This window comes from Lepidochelys kempii, chromosome 5, assembly GCF_965140265.1.
Source record: "Lepidochelys kempii isolate rLepKem1 chromosome 5, rLepKem1.hap2, whole genome shotgun sequence".
Taxonomy (NCBI): domain Eukaryota; kingdom Metazoa; phylum Chordata; order Testudines; family Cheloniidae; genus Lepidochelys; species Lepidochelys kempii.
The window spans coordinates 94,772,858-94,796,512 of NC_133260.1; positions in this window are offsets into that span (position 1 = coordinate 94,772,858).

A 23,655-nucleotide genomic window follows, 5' to 3' on the forward strand; every position below is an offset into this window, starting at 1 on the left:
CACTTTTTAATCTGTTATAGAATGTCCAGGAATATTGAAATGTTCTCTTACTGGCTTTTGTATGTTACCATTCCTGATGTCTGACTTGTGTCCATTTATTCTTTTGCATATAGACAGTCCGGTTTGGCCAATGTACATGGAAGAGGGGCATTGCTGGCACATGATGGCATATATAACATTAGTAGACGTGCAGGTGAATGAGCCCTTGATGGTATGGCTGATGTGGTTGGGTCCTCTGATGGTGTCGCTAGAGTAGATATGAGGACAGAGTAGGCAACGAGTTTTGCTACAGGGATTGGTTCCTGGGTTAGTGTTTCTGTGGTGTGATGTGTAGTTGCTGGTGAGTATTTGCTTCAGGTTGGGGGGCTGCCTGTAAGCGAGGACTGGCCTGCCTCCCAAGGTCTGTGAGAGTGAGGGATCATTTTCCAGGATAGGTTGTAGATCGTTGATGATGTGCTGGAGAGGTTTTAGCTAGGGGCTATACGTGATGGCCAGTAGTGTTCTGTTATTTTTCTTGTTGAGCCTGTCCTGGAGTAGGTGATTTCTGGGTACCCGTCTCACTCTGTCAATCTGTTTCTTCACTTCCCCAGGTGGGTATTGTAGTTTTAAGAATGCTTGATAAAGATCTTGTAGGTGTTTGTCTCTGTCTGAGGGATTGAATCAAATTCGGTTGTATCTTAGGGCTTGGCTGTAGACAATGGATCATGTGATGTGTCCTGGATGGAAGCTGGAGGCATGTATGTAACTATAGCGGTCAGTAGGTTTCCGGTATAGGGTGGTGTTTATGGAACAATCACTTATTTGTACTGTAGTGTTCAGGAAGTGGATCTCTTGTGTGGACTGGTCCAGGCTGAGGTTGATGGTGGGGTGAAAATTGTTGAAATCCAGGGGGAATTCTTCAAAGGCCTCCTTCCCATGGGTCCATATGATGAAGATGTCATCAATGTAGCAAGTAGAGGAGGGGCGCTAGGGGACGAGAGCTGAGGAAGTGTTGTTCTAAGTCAGTCATAAAAATGTTAGCATACTGTGCAGCCATGCGGGTACCCATAGCAGTGCCACTGACTTGAAGGTATAAGTCGTCCCCAAATCTGAAATGGTTGTGGGTGAGGACAAAGTCACAAAGCTCAGCCACCAGGTGTGCAGTGGCCTCATCAGGGATACTGTTCTTGATACATCCTCATGTGGAATATTGGTGTAAAGAGCTTCTACATCCATGGTGGCCAGGATAGTGTTTTCAGGAAGATCACCAATGCATTGTAGTGTCCTCAGGAAGTCAGTGGTGTCTCGAAGATAGCTAGGAGTGCTGGTAGAGTAGCGTGTGAGGAGAGAGTCCAAATAGCCAGATAATCCTGCTGTAAGAGTGCCGATGCCTGAGATGATGGGGTGTCCAGGGTTTCCAGGTTTATAGATCTTGGGTAACAGATAGAATACCCCTGGTCAGGGCTCTGGGGGTATGTCCGTGTAGATTTGTTCCCGTGCTGTAGCAAGGAGTTTCTTGAGCAGATGGTATAGTTTATTTTGGTACTCCTCAGTGGGATCAGAGGATAGTGGCTTGTAGAATGTGGTGTTGGAGAGTTGCCTGGCAGCTTCTTGTTCATAATCCGACCTGTTCATTATGACTACAGCACCTCCTTTGGCAGCTTCTTTGATTATAGTGTCAGAGTTATTTCTGAGGCTGTGATATGGCTTTGCATTCTGTATGGCTGAGGTTATGGGGCAAGTGATGCTGTTTATTCACAATTTCAGCCTGTGCACGTCCGCGGAAGCACTCTATGTAGAAGTCCAGTCTGTCATTTCGACTGTCAGGAGGAGTCCATGCAGAATTCTTCTTTTTGTAGTGTGGTAGGAGGGTTCCTGTCAGTCAGTGCACTGTTCAGTGATGTGTTGAAAATATTCTTTGAGTCGGAGATGATGAAAGTAGGCTTCCAGATCACCACAGAACTGTATCATGTTTGTGGAGGTGGTGGGGCAGAAAGAGAGTCCCCGAGATAGGACAGACTCTTCCACCAGGCTAAGTGTGTGGTTGGATAGATAAACAATATTGTTAGGTGAGTTGAGGGTACCACTGTTGTAGCCCCCTGTGGCATATAGGAGTTTAGATAGTTTACTGTCCTTTTTCCTCCATAGAGAAGTGAAGTGTGCACTGTAAATGGCTTGTCTTGTTTTTGTAAAGTCCAGCCACGTGGACGTTTGTGTGGAAGGTTGGTTTTGTATGGCAGTCTCCAGTTTTGAGAGCTCATTCTTGATCTTCTCCTGTCTGCTGTACAGGATGCTGATCAGGTGGTTCCTCAGTTTCTTTGAGAGTCTGTGGCACAGTCTCTCACTATAGTCAGTGTAGTATGTCGATTGCAATCGATTTGTTACCTTCAGTCTGTTTGGTATAATGTCCATCTGTTTGCACTTGGAGAGGAAGATGATGTCTGTCTGTATCTGTGAGAGTTTTTTGTTGAGATTGATGGATTTCCACTCCATATGGCTAAATTTGGTGCCAAGTATCAGGGGGTAGCCGTGTTAGTCTGTATCCATAAAAACACAAAAGCTACTTTTAAATCTATTATAGAATGTCCAGGAAGATTGAAGTGTTCTCCTACTGGCTTTTGTATGTTACCATTCCTGATGTCTGATTTGTGTCCATTTATTCTTTTACGTAGGGACTGTCCTGTTTGGCCAATGTACATGGCAGAGAGGCACTGCTGGCATATATAACATTAGTCAACGTGCAGGTGAATGAGCCCTTGATGGTGTGGCTGATGTGGTTGGGCCCTTTGATGTAGATATGAGTAGATATGCTAGAGTAGATATGTAGATATGTATATGTAGATATGCTAGAGTAGATATGGGGACAGAGTAGGCAACGAGGTTTGCTACAGGGATTGGTTCCTGGGTTAGTGTTTCTGTGGTGTGATGTGTAGTTGCTGGTGAGTATTTACTTCAGGTTGGGGGGCTGCCTGTAAGTGAGGACTGGACTGCCTCCCAAGGTCTGTGAGAGTAAGGGATCATTTTCCAGGATAGGCTGTAGATTGTTGATAATGTGCTGGAGAGGTTTTAGCTGGGGCTGTATGTGATGGCCTGTGGTGTTCTGTTATTTTCCTTGTTGAGCCTGTCCTGTAGCAGGTGATTTCTGGGTACCCGTCTGGGTAACCGTCTCTACAACAGATTTAAAAGTAGATATACTTGAACAAAAAACCTTCAGAAACAGACTTAAAAGAGAAACTGCAGAACTAAAATTCATTTGCAAATTTAACATAATTAATGTGGGCTTGAATAGGGACTGGGAGTGGCTGGCTCATTACAAAAGCAGCTTTGCCTCTCCTGGGATTGACACGTCCTCATCAATTATTGGGAGTGTACTACATCCACCCTGATCGAATTGGCCCTGTAAATACTGGTTCTCCACTTGTGAGGTAACTTCCTTCTCTTCATGTGTCATTATATAATGCCTGCATCTGTAATTTTCACTCCATGCATCTGAAGAAGTGGTTTTTTACCCATGAAAGCTTATGCCCAAATAAATCTGTTGGTCTTTAAGGTGCCACCGGACTCCTTGTTGTTTTTATTTTGTAATGCACTCTCATCCCACAGAGTTTTCCTTGATTTTAAGCCTGACTTTGTTAAGGAAATATTGGATGGTCTCTGCTTGTTGAGCAGTTTAGCTCTGAGAAGGTCAAACTATTCTTGTTGGAGCTGGCTGAACCAATTTTGAACCCTAAATTGATTTTAGCCCTAAAATGAAATCCTTGAGGGCAGCAAGTTTGGTTCCGCTAACCTACGAGTACTTGCTTTCAGGATGTGATGTTTTTACCATGGAGTTACATCATCATGGAAATGTAACATGCTATAAGAGGAGCACTGAATTACTTTTGGCTAACCCAGAAATGGTCTTACTCTGAGACCCCTTGCCTGGATTGCACATAGGAGAATATCAGGGCTACACGGTTTGATGTTCAACCATCACACATAAACTAAATGTTCAGATTCATATGCCTCTATCATTTAAGTCATGTCTACTGTTATTCATTGGCAAAATCGGCCATCAATCCATCTGTGCAGACAAGTTCTTACACAAGCAACACTCTCTCTAGTATCTGAGTGCCTCCCTGTGTATTTATCTGCTCACTTTTTAAAATACTGTTTCCTTCATACTCTTACAAACATGAAGATGGTTCAAATAACAGCAGTTTCTCTCTCCCGCATTGTCCTTTTCTGTAATTACACTTATTCAGCTTCTCCCACTAGTCTGCTTGTGCAGTGCAGATTTAACCCTCAGCCCTTACTATAGAAGACTAAACCAGAGTTTGAATGTACAATACAGGGTTGTTGGGTTTTTTTTAAAAAGATTCATTTATGTTCATTCCCTGTGGGTTTGCAAAACTGATATACAAAACACTTAAAAGTCCCTTGGAAAGAATTATTAGTATGCAACACAAGGATGAAACAGAATTGATTTTCCCAGGATATAAATATATAGAGCTACAGCGAGCTGTTCACCAAAGATTCAGGCTCTGGTGAATGATCATGATTGTAATCTCGCTACAGTTCATCCACTAGGCTTGTCAAGATAAAAAGCAAATCAGAAATACCACCACTAATCTTCCAGAAATTTGCCAGCAGCTCTGCCTGCACATATTGTAATAGAAATATTTTTACCAGACATGTTATTGAGCTGTGGAACTCATTCACTCATTTATATTTGTAAAGTACTAAATAATTAAAAATTGTTATTGTTAATAGGATATTATTGGAGCAAATAGCTTAGCACATTTCTGAAAATGTTTAGAAATTCACATAAGTAAGAATAGCATCTGTGTTTACATTGGCTAAGATAAAATCATATGAGCTAACATTCTTCATGCTTCAGGCCATAAACTGATCACCAGCTGGGATCAGGAAGAAATTTCTCCCCGTAGAAAATGTTGCACAGTTAGGAGCAACATACTTTTTTAATGCATTTCTCTGAGGGCTATTGTCAGAGCTATGATAGTGGACAGAGTGATTTGTCTGTTCTGGTAAAGTAGCTCCTATGGTATGATCTTCCCTAGTAAAATCATAAGACTGGCCATTTGCACCTGATCACCTAGAATACGTGCACAAGTGATAGAGCTGAATGCATAAGATACCAGACAATAATTGCTATGTATTTGAGACTGTCTGTCAGGGTACTATGAAGTAATTTTCTTTCAGCATTAAGGACACTGTGACAGAGAGATAGAAATCACAACAACTTGTTCCTAGTTTCTCTCAGCTCTGTTAGGTACAGCAGCTCGTTAGTTGTCTTTCCCATAATCTTTGGGAAAGGTAGGAAAGACAGTACGTATATATATATATATATATATATATATATATATATATATATATATATATATATATGCTTTAATAAGTACTGTCTGCTCCCAAAGTCATGAATTTAAGAGCTATAGTACTAAGTTCACTCCATAAATAGCTTTGGTTTAAGGTTAAGCCTGTGATATGATGATTCTGAGTCATCTGTAAAACTAAATTATTAAGGGTTTGTTTTATGCTCTGGGCAAAGATACCAGAACTGAATAAAACAATATGTGCATCCCATGCCAAAAGTATTGTAAGGCCCTTGTACTGTATCAAGGTCTATTTCGCAAAGAAGGAACAAGAAGAAGAACTGTTGATGTCAGCAATAAATAAGTAAGACTTAGAATTTGTTTAATAATTTTACAAATGAATGGAAAGGCTATTTCTTTGCCAAGATTTGAGATCAGAAAACATTTCTCCTGAAAGAGTTATGCTCACCAGCCCCTAAAATAGAAGAATCCCTCTATATAGGGACTGAACTTTCCAGGATCTATGGGAGAGCTTACACAGTAGAATGCCCTTGTCTTTAGAATTAGCTCTCTTTTATGTTCTGCCAGGGCCCAGATTTGGCAGTCTTCAGAGCATGACGTAAGGCACACTTATTTGCTCAGTGTCTGGATGGTTTGCTTTCTTCTTTTCCCATCTTTTGACCTATCAATATGAAGGCAACAGGGCAGTGGAGAATATTGTGGTGTCAGTAAGATCCAGACACTCCTGTACTTCAAGATTTCAAATCTTTAAGCACCAGACTTTGCATATCACCCCTACAGTATCTTTCCAATCAGATCTCTAGAACTTTGGGGAGTTAGAGAACTGGATCCAAAGCCAAATTTTGTGGCCTGAATCCATGTCTAGCAGTGATCATATAAACCACTTACTTTTTGTTTTCCCTTTTTCACAGTAAGTTCTCTGGAAGTTCCCTGTGTCCAGCTGTAACAGTACAGGAAGTGAGTATTTAACTGGTCCTGACCTATGTTGATCCCATATCATCAGTCCTTGGTAAAAAAGGTAATACAGCACAAGAATTAACCACTTTTCATGCCGCTTTTTATTATTGCCCCTGGAGCTGGCATAACATGACAGAATTATTGTAGGCTGCTGGAACTGAACAGTGAGCACAGTCTTATGGTTCAGATCTCTTTAGGTTAGGAGGAGTGGGCAGAATCTGAACCAAAAACCATTGTGGAGAAGTAAACTTGTGCCATGAACCCACATTGACTCCATGAAACCTCACGAACTTCAAGAGTGGAAACTCATAGCAGTTTTCTAGGTCTATTTAATCTTCCTATCGGTCTCACCATAGATGGGCATGATCTGGCTCTAACAGCAGCAGCAGCAGGCTATGCTCACCAAAGATAAGAGGAATGGAAGAAGGGCCATGAACAGGCCTCTAATAAAATGCTCACCAATAAAGAAATAGCAACACCAATGAAACTAACAATCTTTTCTGTTTAAAACAAAAACAAAACTTTTAGTTCACCTGGAATTTTTTTTTCTGATTTCAACAAAAATAAAATGTAGTTAAAATAGTTAAATGTAAATTGAATGTCTGGACCAATTGTTGCTCTGTCTACGTGTGTGCGTACAGGTGTGCGTATGTGCATAATATAAAAAGCAATAGAACTGTAATGGGTCTGGTACAGAAGGCAGCAGGCTACAGAGAAGGCATGCAGGAGGAAACTCTGACACCCTACATATAAGGAAGCCAGTCTCTGTTGCGGCCTCCTCTCTGACTCCACTATGGGGTTTGGCGATGTGGGTCTGTAGGGGGAAATGACCAATGGCTCTAGCACTACACAAATCTACAGGTTGTGATTTCTGCATGGCAGGCAGGCACTGTGGAAGTGGCTGCAGAGACGCAGCCCAGCCATCCCCCCTCAAGCTGCCAGAGTGGATGGAGGGGGAATTCCTATCTCCCTGACAGGATACAAAGCTCATTTACTTGGACTGTGTGTGCAGGAGGGGGGCAGGGCACAACCAGATTGTTCATAATCAAACTCCTTGTGACATTCCACTAATCTTTCTACCCTTAACCAAATCAGCTCACAAGCCAGGGCTTAATCCAGTCAAGTAGCTCACCCCCATAATATATTTTATGATTATCTTATGGATTAGGCTTCTGTATGGTATTGTATCAAAAGCTTTCTCTAAAATCCAGGTAAAGTATGTCCATGGCTTTTCCTCTGTCAAGGCTTTTAGATACTTACTCAAACATTCTTTCAGATATGTTAAGCATGACCACATTGTGTGAATTCATGTTGATTTATGTGCAATTCAGTCAAATATTTCATAGTGTGCCCTTAGTGTAGCTTTCCCAGTTATTTTTTTATTTTCAAATCATTATTTAAAAAATCATTTTACTTAATATTTTGCAAAATAAGAAAAAACGAAATATCAACAGCATCTCAGAGGAGGATCATCTCAGTTCTGAGTCAGAAAGATGATGGCATTTCTAAATTGGTACACCTTTTGCACTTTATTCTCAGGTATCCTGGGGTACACTATATCTATGTTAAAAATCTTTTCTAACTAAATAATTTGTAGTGCATTTGCAATACTATGAGTAGAGGTTGAATCTAAATATTTTTGGATGTTCTGGGACAGATCTTCCTGTGTAAATTGACATACTTACACTGACTTTGGTGAAGCTATGAAGATTTATACCAGCTGAGGGTCTGACCCTCTGACTTCTCTCAGAGCTCTTGTTTACAAATGGAAAGACAGGGGTCAAACTACTTGCTAATCCTCAGTGGAAGGCTTACTTTTGTCAGGGAGTTGTTCCATTAACAAAATATCTCAGCTCCTGATACAGAATTCTGAGACAGATGGAGTGTCTTAATATTTCAAACTGGATGCTATCTGATTGAGCTTGAGGTTAAAAGGGGGTAGGTAGTTCTTTTTGTGTTTGCCCTTTGTCTGTGGCCTAATAGATCTAGAAGTAGCATGTTTTCATAGGTTTCTTTCCACTGCTGAAGTCACTCTTAGAGGTCTGCAACATGATATGTAATTTCATGACGCTGTCCAACATGTCTTCTTGCATATATTGATGCTGTTGGGTTAGCTACAGTCCAGCAAAGTCCCATTTTTCTGCACCTGCTAAGTCCCATTGACTTTCACTTTTGAAAATGATAATTAGGATCCTCACTCTCGTAGGTGTTACCCCTTAGCTTCTTGTACAATATAGTTTTCATTTTTCATTTTTTATTTTTTTTACATTCCGCTATTTTCTGCATTTTTTCCAGTTCTCTTCTGTATCTATTCATTTTACCTCAAATATAGCTTTCTTACCCAGGATTGATTTTTTGCATGAACTTGTTCATCCACATAGACCTTTTCAGTTAGCTCCAGTTAATTTATCTCTTGCTAAAATGGCATCTTAACTCTTGTTTTCCTGTTACCTCTCTGTACTTCCTCTCAGAGATTTTCACAGTTGAAATTGAAATTGTCTTTATTTTTTCTTGTGTATGGGGCAGGCATGATCTTACCTCAGTTATTACGGACCTGACTGGATTGTAATTGTTTTGGGGAGATCCTGCCTCTCTCTCTCTCTCTCTCCCTCTCCCCAATAGGTCTCCTTCATACTCTCATGCGTTATTCAGAACGAAGAAAATAATCAATTTCTATTTAAATAGCCAAATCCTGCTTTTCTCCTTCATGCAAGTATCCCATAGGATGAATGGGGAGATCAGGATTTGGCCTTAATACTTTTTTTATTGTTTAAAGGATCAGATAAGTGCAGTGTCTATAAAACTGCTTGATTTATGTGTTCAACTTAGTATGCCCTCATTTATGTCTGCAATCTCCCATTGCTACTAGTTCATAGTTTTTACCACTCTTCGCAGTTTCTGTTACCATCTCATCTTGTTCCTTTTTCTGAACAAGTTACCGCTACATAACTAATTCCTTTATTATATTTAATTTCAGGCCATTATTACTTTGTTGGTCATAGTGTACCAGAATTACTCCAAGGTTGGTAATAGTATTCTGCAGTCATAAAAATCTCTTTTGCAGTTTGTTGGATAGCATGTTCTCTTTTACTTCCTGTCTCAAACTGTTGTGTAGTATTGTTGTGAATCTGTAAAGAGCTGCTGTATGCTGCTCCATTCCTCTCTGCATTTAAGTAGTGTGTATTGACACATACACAAATATATATGCATGTGCATGCGTGCACACACACACACAAAACTTTCTCTGGCATCTTTAGGGATGCAGAATGCTATATAAACAGAAGCTCTCCAGTTCCTTGTTTTAGTTCTTCACATATTTAGAATATTCATCTCCTTTCTCTGTGCATATTCTTCTAGCTCTGTTATTTTCTTGGCCATGCTTCCTGAATCTGAATACAGACAACTTAGAATTTCCGCCCTTACATTAATTTCTTATTACTTGCTCAGGTTTTAGCTTTATCTGCCAATTCTTTTTTCTTAACAATTTTTCTTTCTGTTCCTAGGCCTTATGGTTTCAGTTTCACATCCTGGTAACATTCCACCCCCCGGCCCCTCTATGTCTGCTCCGTTGTCTGCGTTAGCTGTTTCTTTCTTCTCCTCCTCCACTGGCCTCCAACTCCTGTAAACCCCAGCCATATGTTTGGCTCAGACCCCACCTACTAGCTTCAACACAGCATCACCTATCTTATCACCCATTATATCCATGGCCCTTCTGTTTGGATGAAGGCTATCGCAACCCCATAACACAATATAACACAAGAGACACTCAAAAAAGTGTTTTAATATATTCTGCAGAGCTTGAAGCTTTCCTGTCTGTGCCACTTTCTGCAGCCATACATTCAGGTTTCAGATCTATCACATTTTATCTGTGTCTCACTATGGCATGGTTACTATTTTGATTTCATGTTTGAGATTGCATTTACCAATGACTAAAACAGAAATGGGAACTAGTGTCGTTTTCTCATTTTTCACCATTCATATGGAATCTTCCACCTGATGTGATTTGAATACCAACTCTTTCATCAAATATCTTTGAAGTGACATGCTGGAATTTATTGGATACACCATATTTTTTCTTTTAAATATAAACTGATGCTACTACCTCTCTCCTTAGTCTCTGCCAAGTTCTCTCCTACACTAATTCCTGTGAGACAAGAAGGTCCAGATTTGTAATAGCATGCACTCATTTTAGGGTGCCCCTTTAGAGGGTCACCTATGGCATGATTTCTAGAGGAGCTGAGCATGCACAGTTGGACCAACAGGAGCTCAGCACCTCCGAAGATCAGGCCCTAGGAGCTCTCCGGCCAGGCAGTCACAAACAGAACTGCACAAAATTAGAGGACACTTTTGAAAAGTTTAGCTGTAAACTCCTATCTGTTAACCTTCCAAGGGTTGAATGTGGGATGCTCTGATCTGACTAATTGCTATCTGTGGTATCTCAGTGATCACCTGAGGCATGTGATGTTGTTTCTGTGCCCCTTCTGGGCTCAGCAGGAGACTAGCGAATAGCAAATAATGAATACTCTCATTTATACACAAATACTCTCATTCAAAAAAAGAAGATTCCAAAACATTTATATGAACATAAACCCATTCACAAAAGTTTCTGAATATCAAATAAACAGGGGACATAAGCAGGGCTGAATTAGAAGGACTAGTAAAACTAAAAAGAAAAGGAGTACTTGTGGCACCTTAGAGACTAACCAATTTATTTGAGCATGAGCTTTCGTGAGCTACAGCTCACTTCATCGATCCACAGTATGCATCCGATGAAGTGAGCTGTAGCTCACGAAAGCTCATGCTCAAATAAATTGGTTAGTCTCTAAGGTGCCACAAGTACTCCTTTTCTTTTTGCGAATACAGACTAACACGGCTGTTACTCTGAAACTAGTAAAACTAAGGCTCCGAGTCAGGAAAGCACTCTTATTCAGAAAGAATGCACAGAACACCTGCTTAATTTTCAGCAATCGCTTCAATATTTTTTTGAATTGCGGCTTATATAGCTAATCAGTAAAATAGCAGATGTAGACATTTGCAAGATAATGTACATAGGAAGGAACAGACTGAATTACTCAATAATGTCAATGAAGTCTAAGTTAATTGTAATCACTCAGCAAAACACCTAGACATAAGTTTGGACAGCTCAATGAAAACTTCTCAATGAGCTCCAATGGTCAAAAAGCCAACAAAATATTAGGCTGCATTAAGAAAAGTCTAAAAGAGTAAAGCTGATAATGCCATTATATAATGCCATTATATAAACTCTGTTAGCCTCACCTCAAATAGAAAGTATCAGAAATAGAAAAGGTGCAGATAAGTACAACAAAAATGACTGGAGTCACAGAAAGATAAGAGATTAAAGAGATAAATTAATGTGCTGTGTTGTTATAAGTTGATAAACAGCTCCCACATTCCTGAGCTCAAAGGTGGCTGCATTTCAATGATAGGTGATGTGATTCCTGTGTAAAGTTTGTAAAGTGAGCTGAAGTGAAAGGTATTAAGATAAATGTGTGATATTATTTATATTAGTGCTAAGATATTAGATTCCTTGATGTAGTGGTTCTGCTGCCTTTTCACGGGGAGAAACTGAACAGTCCACTCCTCTCTTATCATAGGATTTTTTCTTCAGAAGCTATTTGGCTTTAAGGAATGAGTAAATACTGGGGTCATTCCTCAATTTAACAGAAGTGATGTCGCTTGTATCTAACACAATGCATAGCAGACATCAGACAAACTTCCCTTCACAGGTCAGTAAATGAACCTTGGTCCTGACTGTCAGTGTACACTATCACTCTAGTCTTGGAACTTTACTAAGTAGAGAACTCTAATCAGCCATATGATGTGGTGCTTTTGTGATGGACTGGGCAAAAACTCCACTGGGATCATAAATATATTTCCCTTGTGACATAATTTTGGTTTTAATGCAGAGGAGAAAGACAAGTGTATTAAACCACTGTTGTACCCTTGCACACCATGGTGGCATTACTGCAGAGCAGAATTCCTGTGTTGCAATACAAATACACTGTGTTTTGTACTCCGCTAATTTATGTATCGTAATGGCTTTAGAAAAAAAAAGTAGCACATTCCTTGGGGATAGTCAGTTTTCAAAGACATACTTTTAGCTCATTAGAGATTCAATCAACACTGGCATGAATTCAGATCAGGTGTTGATTCAGCATATTTTTTTTCAGTTACACTAATAATTATTTTGTAATCTTACTGAAAAAAGAAGTCATTCAGGTTTTTTCCCCATTTGACAGTGTTATTAGACGTCAAGGGAATTAGGTTTCTGTGTTTCAAATTTCATTTAACAATGGAGATTAGGTTGTAAAACGATAGCTCTTGAAAGAGCTGTGGTTAGGGCTTCTGCATGATGCTAGATAAACTGTTAATTCTTTCCCTGTTACACAGAACAGATGCAATAAGGGAATTTTTAGGTTGCCCCCAGACAACCAAAAATGTCTTGTTGATGGTAGATTCAAGACAACGTGGTGACAATCACCAACTAGTCACAAGAAAACATTTTAATTGATGCTCTCCTGTTCACAATTTCTAATGGGAAAACTGGGTAAGAAAGACAACAGAGAGTGGACAGAGTCAAAGATGAAATACAAAGATATGAGATATACATAGTATAGTTATTTTTTCATTCAAATATTTATCTATCATCTTTATTACACACACACACAGCTTTGCGAGGAGGGAAGCGTCTGTCCCTAATACATAGAGGCAATTTGCCTTTTGTTTAAAAATGTTTTTAAACTAACTTTCCTTGGAAGATCCCAGACTTAATCTACATTTTTCCCCAACAGAGCCAAAAAGCATCCTTTGGGTTCACAAAATCCTGAACTGTACAAGGTTTACCGATTTCTAGTAGCTGGTGTGATATAAGTGAGATCTTTTTAAATCTGAAAGCAGTGCCATAGATTAGACCATTTCTGTAATAGTGGAGTTATATTCTTTTGTCCTTCCTCTCACATATCTTCCAACAGAACCATTTAAGTCAGAGTTTTTAAAGGTCAATGGGCTACGTCAGTGGAATCTCTTGAATTGTACATTCTTAGCTGGCTATTTTTTTGTCCAGGACAAATGTTGTCAACATTAGGGTTTTCTGCATAACTATCACATCTGTAGTCTTGAGTGAAGCTTTAGGATCTTATAAACATGGCCACTGCTGTATCATTGTTCTGTGAAGGAGACAAGAGACACCTGAGCTATGTGTCCTGTTTCTCACTGAAAGAAGGGGAAGGCTACAGCTAGGTGCTCTCCTGATAGCAACTTCATCACCTATCCTGTATCCTTCAAGTGAGGAGCAGTAGGGGACAGAGTTGGGTACGATTCTACTTTCTGCTACGTAGAATAGATTTACTCCCTTCCTATGGCTTCATGGAGGTCAGGATGAAAAAAGAAGAGAAAGCAAGAATGGTTTTGTGGTTATAGCAATGAACTGGAAGTGAGGAGGCTGTCTAGATAGTTATGCCATGCTCATCACTGTGGTATCAGAGTCAGACCAAGATCACATAAAATCAGCAAATAAAGATAGCTAAGCCTTTGCTTTCTTCCCCTTTCCTCTGTACACATAGTTATAAGTTTTCATGTGTTTAATTTTTTTCTATTCTCTTATAAATTAGTCTTAAGTTCTTACACATTTGCTACTAAGTTGTTACTTAATTGCCCTTTAAGTCAGGTTGCTGTTAATAATGCAAGTATAGGAAGAGATCGATCTTATATTTCAAACTGTAAGATCTGTGCTGATTCTGATCTCATTCATGCTGAGAGAGCTATGGGTCTTACACCCACATGTCTCACCTTGGTTGCTGACATTTCCATCATTCCTGATTACTATAGTTATGGTGGTAGGTATTGATCACTGAGGGACAATGGCAGACCCTGAGGTATCTTGGACATAACCCATTGAAGGCTTTGAAGAGCAAAATAAGGCCCTGGAATTTGATAGCATAAGCTGAAAGGCAGTGCAATATTTGGAACAGCATACTCAATTTTATTAATGCATGGATCTCGTGGCCAGATGCACATCCTCCAGGATGGGGCATAATTTTCCAGCAAGCTTTAGATGGAAAAAGGCATTTTTAGCAGCTGGTGCTATATGAGTATCCATTTGCAGGGAGAATATGGAAAGACCTCAAAATATCTTGCTACCAGCAGTCAGGAAGTAGATCCCCTAGACCAGTGGTTCCCAAACTTGTTCCGCCGCTTGTGCAGGGAAAGCTCCTGGTGGGCCAGGCCGGTTTGTTTACCTGCTGCATCCACAGGTTTCGTCGATTGTGGCTCCCAGTGGCCGCAGTTTGCTGCTCCAGGCCAATGGGAGCTGCTGAAAGCGGCGTGGGCTAAGGGACGTACTGGCCGTCACTTCCAGCAGCTCCCATTGGTCTGGAGCAGCGAACCGGCAAAGCCATTGCTTGCTTCTCAGCCCCCCCGCCCCAGCTTGGGTGCCCCAGCCCCGGAGCCGCCATGGAGACGGCGCCTAAGGCGCCACTTTTGGCCTGTTGTTAAATTTAGAAGCCCTTTTAGAACCAATTGTCCTGCGAACCGGTTCCAGTGAACCGGCTACAACTCACCACTGGCTATAGTTCAGAGTCAAAAGACAGTAAGCGAAACAGGCTGGCTTACAGCTTCAGGCAACTGTCGATCTCAGGCCAGCTGGAAGCTCTTAATCAGAAACAGTAAAGGCAAAAGCCAGGCAAACATCAAAAGGCCCCATTTGGGGAAATGAAGGCCAAATTGTGTGGGTGTAACCAGATCAGAGCTCTATAACAAAACCAACCAAATAGAATATACATTGATAAGCGCATTTAGATTTTTTTTCTTGTTCCATTTAGAGCAAGGAGGTGACGTATAAAAATGGAAGAAAAAGAAATCAATTTAACGGGTGTAGCCATGGTTCATTGAGTTTCTTCTTTTTTAAGGACAGCCAAAAAAATAAGTGTTGCCTTGTGAACCTAAGACTCACGTGTAGAAGCCTATATGATATATATAAAAAAGTTCAGATCAGCTATAGAGGGGTGGCATGATTACAGTATACAAACCGCTCAAGATGAAGCTAGCCTTGCAGCTGCAGAAGTCCTGATTACACATAACACCAGCAATGTTATGAGCCTCTGATTGCATAGGCTACTGCTAGTTAGCTAGTTAAAACACAATGTAACTGGGGCAACTTGGCTTCCTTTAAGCTTTATTATGAATATTTCAGGTGTGGGTCCAGCGTGTCTACATACATATTGGCAATTGTTTTAATAGTGGCCACTAAAAGCTGCATCAGGACTTTTACATGCCAGTTTCAGCAGCTCATGACTTGCTGAGATTTTCTCTATTGCCAGCAAAGGATTGTTTTCTTCCAAAGCTTGAGCAAAATCTGCAACTGATTTTGAACTAAGGTAGAATGTGAGGAGTTTCTCTATCTCCCCTTCCACCCTACCCTTTCCTCCTTTTCAACACCTTTTAATCTACTCTTCTGCTCACACACCTCAAAAGTGTTTGAAATCAACACTTCTAAGTTTTCAGAATGGCCAGTCCTCACTGAAGGCTAGCTGCTTTACAAGTCATTTTTTGGCAGACAATGAAACCAGTTAAAAGCCTTTTAACACTCAGTTTCATGTGTGCATAGCAGTAATGTTTGATAATATTGGAAATTGAGATGCTATGTGATAGCTAGTGTCTAGAGAGAAAATTCTCTCTGTGGAAAGAATTCAGTGCCAAATGCTTAGCTTGACATCCAGTTGAAAGGTTTAAAAAGAAGTTTGCAAAAACTCACATCATTCACAGAAATGACTATATGGAAGTGTATAAGATATAGGCAGGAAGGCATCCTTTAGACTAGATTTTTTTTACTTTTGAGCCCTGGATTTGTGGGGTGAATTCAAGAGCCAACATTTAAATTAGCTAGATGAACCTCAGAGGGAGTGTTTGATAAATAGCAGAACTGAGCCAAATTTTGAACAATTTTGGATTTTAAGTAAATTGGTAATTTGAGAGTTTGATAAGCCCTTGTGAAGTTAACAAACAAAACAAAACTGATCATCTGGCTGTCTAACTGTGACATTGCACTCCATATGATTTTATGAAAATATGCTAATAAGCGTGAATATAATGTAACTGGAATATACTTCATGCTAAAGGTCTCTTGGACAGTATCGTTACAAAGCTCTTATAATCTATTGAGTGTGGTCATCCTATTTGTATAAATATATCACTCTTGTATCTGAAACTAGAAATATGAAATATAACTCTGAGGTCCTATTGTAATTATGCAAAGTGTGGGCCATTAATGGTGGTTTGGAATCCTGATGGTTCCCATTAACCAGGACAATTGACTGTAGATGACTCTGTTTATGTGCAAGACTTCCTGTGAGTCAGGCCAGGAAGAATGACGGCTTGGGGTCTCACAGGACATGTCACCTGGTATTGGAATCCATCTTAAACCTTGGGCTTTTCCATTTAGAAGGAGGGGTGGGGACCCAAAGAGACAAAAGATTCCCCCCTTGAGCCAAAGCTATAGAAGGGGGTGGAACAGAATAAAGGGGGCTGTAGTCATGAGAAAGCCTCTAGCTACCACCTGAGCTGGAACAAGGACTGTACCAGGAGAAAGGATTGGGCCCAGACTAGGAAGGCGTCCAGTCTGTGAAAGAAGCTTATTGAAACATCCCTGAGGGTGAGATTTTATCTGTATTCAGCTTCTTACTGTATTAGGCTTAGACTTGCATGTTTTGTTTTATTTTTCTTGGTAATTTACTTTGTTCTATCTGTTATTACTTGGAACCACTTAAATCCCACTTTTTGTATTTAATAAAATCACTTTACCTATTAATTAACCCAGAGTAAGTATTAATACCTGGCGGGAGGAGCAAACAGCTGGCACTCTCTCTATCAGTGTTATAGAGGGCAAGCAATTTATGAGTTTACCCTCATGAGTAAGTGGATTTATTTGGGGTTTGAACTCCCTTGGGAGCTGGGTATCTGAGTCCTGGAGACAGAAGCACTTCTTAAGCTGTTTTCAGTTAAGTCTGCAGCTTGTAGGGGACGTGGTTCAGACTTGGATCTGTGTTTGCAGCAGGCAAGCGTGTCTGGCTCAAACAAGGCAAGAGACTGAAGTCCCAAGCTGGCAGGGAAAACAGGCTCAGAGGTAGTCCCAGCACATCAGGTGGCAGTCCCAAGGGGGTTTCTGTGACCCAACCTGTCACACTAACTTCCACAAGTGTGTTTATTAATGACATTGTGGGCCAAATTCTCTACCTCTTCTCACGAGTCTCCTATTGCAGAGGACATAAACACTATGTGAATGACAGGTTTCAGAGTAACAGCCGTGTTAGTCTGTATTCGCAAAAAGAAAAGGAGTACTTGTGGCACCTTAGAGACTAACCAATTTATTTGAGCATGAGCTTTCGTGAGCTACAGCTCACTTCATCGGATGCATGCCGTGGAAACTGCAGCAGACTTTATATATACACAGAGAATATGAAAAAAATACCTCCTCCCACCCCACTGTCCAGCTGGTAATAGCTTATCTAAAGTGATCATCAGGTGGGCCATTTCCAGCACAAATCCAGGTTTTCTCACCCTCCACCCCCCCACACAAATTCACTCTCCTGCTGGTGATAGCCCATCCAAAGTGACAACTCTTTACACAATGTGCATGATAATAAAGTTGGGCCATTTCCTGCACAAATCCAGGTTCTCTCACCCCCTCATCCCCCTCCCAAAAACCACACACACAAACTCACTCTCCTGCTGGTAATAGCTCATCCAAAGTGACCACTCTCCCTACAATGTGCATAATTAAGGTGGGCCATTTCCAGCACAAATCCAGGTTTTCTCATATCCCCCCCCCACCCCCATACACACACAAACTCACTCTCCTGCTGGTAATAGCGAATGGTCACCTGATGATTCCTCTATGGTGGCTTTGGTGAAGGACATAGGAGCTGCCTATAATATTTTATGTTCCCTCTGTTTGACTGTTATAGTGTTTGCTTTTTGATGGCCAGGGTTAATTCAGACAGAGCAGACATACACAGGAAAATGGACAAACAATTCTGACAGCCTCGTTCACCAACACATAAAAGACAATGCAGGTGTCATTCTTTTTAAGTTCTACCTCTGATCATATGGAGTTCAACAGTTTATCTGGGCACAAAGGAGCGAGAGGCAGGAACTTCTGGGGAGTGGGGTACAGTCTGCTTCCCTGAAGTGAGGGTATTTGGAGTGAGCAGGGCTGGCTTCAACTTTTTTTGCTGCCCCAAGCAACAAAAGCAAACAAAAAAAACCCCCCAAAACAAACAAAAAAACCCCACCCGGACTGCCGAAGCAAAAAAAAAAAAATTTTTTTAAAATTAAATGGCGGCCAGAGAGCCACCAAAGCGCTGGCCCAATATTGGCCAAAATGCCGTCCCTTCACAGAGGCTGCCCTAGGCAAGAAGCTGGATATGAGCCAGCAGTGTGCCCTTGTTGCCAAGAAGGCCAATGGCATTTTGGGATGTATAAATAGGGGCATAGCGAGCAGATCGAGGGACGTGATCGTCCCCCTCTATTCGACATTGGTGAGGCCTCATCTGGAGTACTGTGTCCAGTTTTGGGCCCCACACTACAAGAAGGATGTGGATAAATTGGAGAGAGTCCAGCAAAGGGCAACAAAAATGATTAGGGGTCTGGAACTCATGAGTTATGAGGAGAGGCTGAGGGAACTGGGATTGTTTAGTCTGCAGAAGAGAGGAATGAGGGGGGATTTGATAGCTGCTTTCAACTACCTGAGAGGTAGTTCCAGAGAGGATGGTTCTAGACTATTCTCAGTGGTGGAAGAGGACAGGACAAGGAGTAATGGTCTCAAGTTGCAGTGGGGGAGGTTCAGGTTGGATATTAGGAAAAACTTTTTCACTAGGAGGGTGGTGAAACACTGGAATGCGTTGCCTAGGGAGGTGGTAGAATCTCCTTCCTTAGACGTTTTTAAGGTCAGGCTTGACAAAGCCCTGGCTGGGATAATTTAATTGGGTATGGGTCCTGCTTTTGAGCAGGGGGTTGGACTAGATGACCTCCTGAGGTCCCTTCCAACCCTGATATTCTATGTGCTTCCTTAGCTGGTGCCTGGAGCCAGCCCTGGGACTGAGCTATGTCTACCTGAGCTTTAGGTCAGTAGTTCTCAGTCTTTCTAGACTACTGTATCCCTTTCAAGAGTATGATTTTCTTGCATACCCCAAGTTCTTATGTTCTTAAGTTTCATCTCACTTAAAAATTACTTGCTTACAAAAGCAGACATAAAAATACAAGTATCACCACACACTATTACTAAAAAATTACTGATTTTCTCATTTTACCATATAATTATAAAATAGATTGGAATATAAAAACTGTACATACATTTCAGTGTGATACTTGAACCTGTTTTTCACTTATGAGTCTTGTCTGAAGCCAAAGCCCCACTGCCTGGGGCTGAAGCATGTAACTTAGCCTTGTGGGACTGCCTGTGCTGTGGGACCCAGGGAATTGCCATGCTTGCTACCCCTTAATGCCAATCCTGCAATTGCAATTCCCCTAAACCCAATCATTACATTCCCACCCTCCCCTGGGGGCTGCAACCCCCAGGTTGAGAAACATTGATCTAGAGGAGTTGAGTACCCACTGGAAGACCGCTGAGTACCCCCAGGAGTACATATATCCCGGTTGAGAACCACTGTTTTAGGTAACAGAGATATGGATGTAGGCTGTTTGTGGTATAAAAAACCCTCTTTTGTTATGCTTCATTCCTTCTATTGAGAACAGACAATATATGGTTTGAAAAGGCTGTTTTAGGTCACTGTAGTCATTGCTGGCTACAGCTCCTGAAGGGAAGACTCACAGGTTTTGAACCCAGTTGGCTCTGCTGAGTAATCACACTTGGTACACAGGGGGCTTCAGCCTCGCTATTATGAGTAGGGGAGACTCATGGGATAACATCCCAGGACAAGTGAAGGAAGAGGCCTAACGCCAGGGAACAAGTGTGTACTCAGAAACAAGGGTGCAACTGGCTCCAAACCCTGACAGTTTTTATGCTACTAACTCACAGACTCAGATTCCAAGGCCGCAAGGGACCATCATGATCATCTTGATTTCTTCCACATTGCACACCACAGAATCATAGAATATCAGGGTTGGAAGGGACCCCAGAAGGTCATCTAGTCCAACCCCCTGCTCAAAGCAGGACCAATTCCCAGTTAAATCATCCCAGCCAGGGCTTTGTCAAGCCAGACCTTAAAAACCTCTAAGGAAGGAGATTCTACCACCTCCCTAGGTAAGGCATTCCAGTGTTTCACCACCCTCTTAGTGAAAAAGTTTTTCCTAATATCCAATCTAAACCTCCCCCACTGCAACTTGAGACCATTACTCCTCGTTCTGTCATCTGCTACCATTGAGAACAGTCTAGAGCCATCCTCTTTGGAACCCCCTTTCAGGTAGTTGAAAGCAGCTATCAAATCCCCCCTCATTCTTCTCTTCTGCAGGCTAAACAATCCCAGCTCCCTCAGTCTCTCCTCATAACTCATGTGTTCCAGTCCCCTAATCATTTTTGTTGCCCTTCGCTGGACTCTCTCCAATTTATCCACATCCTTCTTGAAGTGTGGGGCCCAAAACTGGACACAGTACTCCAGATGAGGCCTCACCAATGTCGAATAGAGGGGAACGATCACGTCCCTCGATCTGCTCGCTATGCCCCTACTTATACAGCCCAAAATGCCATTGGCCTTCTTGGCAACAAGGGCACACTGCTGACTCATATCCAGCTTCTCGTCCACTGTCACCCCTAGGTCCTTTTCCGCAGAACTGCTGCCTAGCCATTCGGTCCCTAGTCTGTAGCTGTGCATTGGGTTCTTCCGTCCTAAGTGCAGGACCCTGCACTTATCCTTATTGAACCTCATCAGATTCCTTTTGGCCCAATCTTCCAATTGGTCTAGGTCCTTCTGTATCCTATCCCTCCCCTCCAGCGTATCTACCACTCCTCCCAGTTTAGTATCATCCGCAAATTTGCTGAGAGTGCAATCTACACCATCCTCCAGATCATTTATGAAGATATTGAACAAAACCGGCCCCAGGACTGACCCTTGGGGCACTCTGCTAGATACCGGCTGCCAACTAGACATGGAGCCATTGATCACTATCCGTTGAGCCCGACAATCTAGCCAACTTTCTACCCACCTTATAGTCCATTCACCCACCCACTCCAGTAGTAGCTCCTTCTGGCCTCTGCTGTTGTTGGGGAGTAGGGGCAATTCCTATGTCAATGTGTGGTGTAGCAGCTGATGCATGAGGCACATCTTGCAAACTCTGGGTGTCAGATATCCTGTTGGGGGTATAGACAGGCTAGTGCAACACAGAGTAGCCTTCGTATTACTCTAACTCTATGACAGGAAGCCAAACAAGGAATCGGGGCTACTTTTCTCCCTAACCCTCATCCTACACCAGATGCTGCTCAGATGGACCATAGAACCTAGCCCATAATTTGGGTATAGTCAAAATACAGGTAAACCTGACATCAAGCAGGTGTGATTTGGAGAAGATGGAAGCAATTGAATGGAAGAGTTATAAAATGTGAAACTGTATCTGAAATAAGAACTAGGAGTACTTGTAGCACCTTAGAGGCGAACAAATTTATTTGGGCATAAGCTTTTGTGAGCTAAAACACACTTCATAGGATGCATGCAGTGGAAAATACAGTAGGAAGATATTTATACACAGAAAACATGAAAAAAATGGGTGTTGCCATACCAACTATAACAAAACTAATCAATTAAGGTGGGCTATTATCAGCAGGAGAAGAAGAAGAAAAAAAACCACTTTGTAGCGATAATCAGGATGGCCCATTTCCAATAGTTGACAAGAAGGTGTGAGTAACAGTAAGGGAAAAATTAGCATGGGGAAATAGTTTTTACTTTGTGTAATGATCCACTCCCAGTCTTTATTCAAGCCTAATTTAATGGTGTCCATTTTGCAAATTAATTCCAATTCTGCAGTTTCTCGTTGGAGTCTGTTTTTGAAGTTTTTTTGTTGGAGTATTGCAACTTTTAGGTCTGTAATTGAGTGACCAGGGAGGTTGAAGTGTTCTCCAGCTGGTTTTTGAATGTTATAATTCTTGACGTCTGATTTGTGTCCATTTATTCTTGTGCGTAGAGACAGTCCGGTTTGGCCAATGTACATGGCAGAGGGGCATTGCTGGCACATGATGTCATATCACATTAGTAGATGTGCAAGTGAATGAGCCTCTGATGGTGTGGCTGATGTGATTAGGTCCTATGACGGTCTCCCTTGACTAGATATGTGGACACAGTTGGCAACGGGCTTTGTTGCAAGGATAGGTTCCTGGGTTAGTGTTTTTGTTGTGTAGTGTGTGGTTGCTGGTGAGTATTTGCTTCAGGTTTGGGGGCTGTCTGTAAGCAAGGACTGGCCTGTCTCCCAAGATCTGTGAGAATGAGGGATCGTCCTTCAGGATAGGTTGTAGATCCCTGACGATGCGCTGGAGAGGTTTTAGTTGGGGGCTGAAGGTGATGGCTAGTGGCATTTTGTTACTTTCTTTGTTGGGCCTGTCCTGGAGTAGATGACTTCTGGGTGGTCTTCTGGCTCTCTCAATCTGTTTCTTCACTTTAGCAGGTGGGTATTGTAGTTTTAAGAACGCTTGATAGAGATCTTGTAGGTTTTGGACACTACAGTACTAATAAGCGATGATCACATAAACACCACCCTATACCAGAAACCTACTGACCGCTATACTTACCAACATGCCTCCAGCTTTCATCCAGACCACATCACACAATCCATTGTCTACAGCCAAGCTCTAAGATACAACCTCATTTGCTCCAATCCCTCACACAGAGACAAATGTTAGTCTCTAAGGTGCCACAAGTACTCCTCTTTCTTTTTGCTGATACAGACTAACACGGCTACCACTCTGAAACCTGTATCTGAAATGAAATTCTGCTCCTTTCTTATCTCTAAAAAAAAAAAAAAAAAAAAAAAAAACAGACGAATCAATTAGATTGGGTTATTAGTACCATTAAAATAGGGTCTATTTTCCTAATTAAAGTGTCTAAGAAAGTATCTAGGAAACAGCTAGGAGATTTCAGGCTGTTCTAAAACACTAGTAGATCAGTGAAAGGTTTAATTGACCTGAAGCTTAGTTGTTTCTTACCCTTCTGTAGATTTATGCTAATCAGCATGCTGAAGGAAAGCAGGCTAAAGAGAGCTGATGGACAAAGTGGATACTAAGTGGGCTTTTACTTAGCTACCAGTACATCCAACTGTTTTCAGGTGTTTGGCTTCACAATTTGAGGATGTTTTAATAACAGAATGTTGCCTCTAGGCAGTCTAATATCTTGTGCAGCCTTTAAGATTTTAGCATAGTTTTACA